Raw genomic sequence first — 4,640 nt, forward strand, 5'->3', positions numbered from 1 at the left:
AGGTACTCAAGAAAGGTCAGTAATATGTTACAGCAGCAGCGACTCATGCGTTACATCCGAGCGTTATAATTATAGGGCAAGAACAGGAGGGGCAGTTATCGCTCGCTGCTGGTGACGCTGCTGGCTATCAAATGGCAAGTATTCGTTAGGATCGTGACCGCCAATCGGCGAGAGATAATGTGTGGTCTCTACACCACTACTAGAAACAAAGCAAGAAACTTCCGCGCGCAGAAGTAGATGTCTCATTTATTACTAGCTATTACTAAGCCACATCTCACAGGGTAATCAACACTGGCTAGTGTCAACGGAAAAAGGGTTACTAGAAATGTTTATTCATTTGCTCACACAGCCAGCTAAAGCCAAATAATTGCAAAATGTGACTGTTACTCCGTCCTTTAAAGGGCTAAAATAGGCTGAAAGCAAAACAAGACATTGCAACAGGCATGTAAACCATAGGTGAAAGGCTGCTGTGGCAGCTAAGCGTGTAAGTAAATCTCGCTAATGATGTCTCCGAATGTAGTGTACTTTTTTATCGGTCCGCAACTACCCGCGACCATTTAACGACTTTTTTTTAAGAGAAATTATTTGAAGAGAAGAAACTTACCCAATTATTTGTGCACAACAGCATATTTACGTGGACCCGCATGTATGCAAGAAATCCCAAGTTAGAAACGTGAATATATGGCATCCATTTATTTCGCTTTCGTAGAAAGTAATTTACAAACATTCCTGAGATATGCACTTTGGGAAAAGAAAGGAACGCGGAACGCGTTTGAAAAGCATCCAGGGCAATGCGAAAGGGAAACGTGAGAGTAACTAAAATATTTTCCCAACCAATAATGCTGCAAGCAATCTCCCGAAATATGAGGTATTCCATATTTCATGCCTTTGACGGGAAGAGTTAAGAAAGCTCTAGTTCAGGCCAGAAGCCTTTCTTTTTAAAGGACTTTGAAGTAAAACCTGTCCCAAAGTGAGTAACGCTGCACACACGTCACTTCTTCGAATGGCCGTACCATGAAGGCATTTCCTATACTTTAGCCGGCTGTCGTCCACGGATTCAAGGACCGTTCAGCCGACTGACACGAATATTTCCCGTCTCTACGAATTACGTCGCGAGAGATTTAAGTAGAAAGTGTGCGTTTCCGGGAGAGGGCAGCGCGTATCTCAGCCAGCTTTCTGTTATCTTCAGCTGCCGCCGTGTGTGGTGTTCCGGTCAGTTGGGTGTTTCTAGTTGCCCTCGTACGCATATTCTTCACATGTAGCGGAACGAAAAAGTTGTGGTGAGGGGGGGGGGGGGGGGGGGGGCGTATAAAGACATCTAGCCACACCCTTCGTGCATTGACCAATCTATTTGTTTCGCGTTGAAAGTTTCATGTGTCCATCCTTCTGTTTTGTACGTGTTTAACTCTTTCGCTACCGCGCCATAGGCCATCAGACATATATGTCCGACGATTTGAAAATGCCGCCAAACAAAAATTGAAGCCAGTTTTCACGGACAAGCTGCGCCATCTAGTTTGTTTTTCTGCAACTAACTCGTTTTCAGTTTTGTTTTCTGCATTTCTAACGTGAGGGGGCGTCGCGAAAGCTGAAACTTTGACAGGGCATAGGAGCGTCAGTCCGCGACCATGGCGTCCGTTTCGCTCCGCGCTCGCCAAAAGCAGAAGCCAAAACCGAGCACGTCTGCTGCTTCTGATGCCGCTTTTTGCGATGAGAGCAGCAGTGATGAGTCTGAGAATGACGTACAAACGTCAGATTTCAGCTCGGACAGCGACACTTCGTCTCAGAGGCCACGCCCCCATTCCACCCATAGAGCCCATTCGCCACCAACCGAAAAAAATGGAGAAAAGGAGGAACTGCAAGCTCTGCTATCAGAAAACAAAAGCAGAACTCAGAACAAATGTTATGTGCAGCACATGCCAGATATACCTCTGCTTCACTTCCTCACGTGACTGCTTCTCAGAGTGGCACAGCTCTCATGACCCTTGACTTGAAAGGCCATGAAAAGTGTAGTGATTTTTTCACAAAGCTGAGACTTGCAGGAATGACAGCTACGAACATGTGCAGCAGTTTGTATATTTCAGTTTTTTTCTAATCAAGTTTGGGCTCAGTGTCGCCGCTTATTTGTGTTTTGCTTGTCTTCTTTTTTTGTGTTCTCATCATATATAGAAAATAAACTTTCAAAATCTATTGCACACGCAACTCTAGAAATTGTTTTATTCAAAAGTGTAAATAATAAGCTACAATTTGGTACATTGCGATGTGCAATCCATTGAGCGTTTCTTGAAGAAATAATTTTTGTTTCCAGGCACCCAAAATCGGCCATTTTTCCGCGGTAGCGAAAGAGCTAACTCATTTAGCCAATATAATTCTTTAACTCCCTTTCTTCATTACAATCTTTGTTTAGTAGCGATTAATCGCCAGTCATCAGAAACGCCTTTGCAATATACTTCGCTGTTCCTCTGCCGCTTGGTGCCTCTGGAAACATTCATATATCTCAACGCCGGATCACCGTTCCCCCCGCTGACGGATGACGTGGTGCACTTCCTGTACAAATACACACATTTCAGGATTCACCGTCAAAATAGCGTTGAGACTCCACGATGTATGCAAAGGGATGGCAGTAATTCTTTCGGCGTTCTTACTTTTCTATATTATGCTAATGGTTACTCCCGCTTATAATTGCATTGTGGCCATCGATTGTTTTGCTTTTTCTTTCCCTATGGGGTCCTGATTAGTTTCCTTTCTTATTCTGGTTGCATTCTATTTCTCAGCACTACAAATTCTCACTCATCTATGCAGGATCTCTATGAGGGATCTTACACAATACAATGATCCCTGATTTCAAGTATCGTGGTAACAGTAAATCGACGTTTGCAACTGAAATTGTAACCTTATGATGTCTTCAGTCAAATGTGAAAACACGAGTCTTGCTCCTATTCCTCCAATTTACAAAGCTTTTTACAAAAGCATACATATGGGGAAATTGATAGCTTTTTGTTGCGTAAGTTTATGGAAGTGAGTAGGAAGGTGGAAGGCCGTTAGGGTAAACCTCTATAGCTGAAGATAAAATACTGTAATTTCCAGATTATAGTCCGCAACTTATGTATAGCGCTCAGGGCAAAATGTCGGCCGAAAATAAGATTTTCTTGCTTAGATACTCCACAAATGGTTTATAGACCGCAGAAATAAATTCTGCTGCAAATATATTTTTTTAAACCGGCGAGCAGAATACAGCACGTAAGCGGAAACCTTGAACCTATTTGCCCCGCAGGCATGTCTTGCAGATATTCCAAGAAAGCAGCCCACATCCGCATACTATGTTTGTTAATGTCGAAGGTTTTTGCCTTGTTAGAGTGATGTGCTTGCTGACGCTGAACTACACTCAGCTGAATGTTGCTGAGAAGGCTCTTCGTCTTCGCAGAACCATTGCAACTGTCCTAATTTCGTCAGCCTTTGCGTTACACCTATAGATATGTACCTGCGTGTTATTGATTATTTATATTCTGTTCGGATTACCAGAGAAATCGCATTCTGAACATATCTGTTCAGACTCACAAGATAAATTCCAGAATCTGGACAGATATGTAGTTTGAGAGAGGGCTGTGTCAGAGCCGCCTCTATCACCCTTTCCCAAAAAGAACTGAACTGTTTGCGCATGTGTGAGAGATAGCCACCGACTCTACAGAATGTATATAACAGTGAATTCTTCCAAAATAAAAACTGTTGTAAATTCATCGTCCATCTTTGTCATCTGTCCTTGTCCGCGTTAGTTTACGCTGTTTTTCGGAGACCTTCAGTAATTGTATAGATACAGAGGACATTAAGAAAGGTTATTAAATAAGAGCAGCAGTGCGTTTATTGGTTCCCTGCCTTGAATAATAAATTCATTTCATTTGATTGGACAGGGCGCCGAATGAAGGTTACTCCTTGTTCAGATTCATTAAAACAAGGCTCCGTCCATATACCCCACACAATTAGTGAAACATGTCCTGATGAACTGTTTTCAATTAATGTGTGCTTTCTACGGTTCTAATTGCTGCACCGGGAATAAAATACAGATATTTCATGGAAGCGGCATCTGTACAGATGGTCCAGTTTAAAACAGGGTGAAGTGGTCTCGACCGCTTTTTAGCAATCACTGTATTCACATTTTTCAATCAGCGACTTTCACAAAAAACTAAAAAAAGTTCTTAAAATGTCACAACATTCAGTTTCATTTATATGTAGAAAGCAAGCGAAGTTTTGAAAGAAAGCATTGGTGGGCTAGTTGGTGTATAATAGAAGTTAATGAAAAACAGCGCGAAAACGAAGACAAGACCTTATTACTCTATTATTTCTGTACTATGAAAATTGTAATGAAAATTTTTGATAAATAACCTACTTTTTCTCGCGTTAATCGGTTAACTGCAGTTTTCTTCCGTTCTTTCCCTTCTGTACGTGTCTGCAAGCTGTGGTATTTCGCACAAGCTTTGGAACGTCTCTAACGTGCGCGATGAAGGGGTAGCGGTTATTGGCTTTAGGGTAAAGAATGAAATTTTCGTAGCACTTGCAGTTAAATATAATAAACTTAACACCCGCTAATAATAGTTTTTCATTCAGTATTACTTGGTTCTTTGTTTCAATGCTGAACTTGATGAGGC

Source organism: Amblyomma maculatum, chromosome 4 (assembly GCF_055883805.1).
Source record: "Amblyomma maculatum isolate TAMU_Amacu chromosome 4, ASM5588380v1, whole genome shotgun sequence".
Lineage (NCBI taxonomy): Eukaryota > Metazoa > Arthropoda > Arachnida > Ixodida > Ixodidae > Amblyomma > Amblyomma maculatum.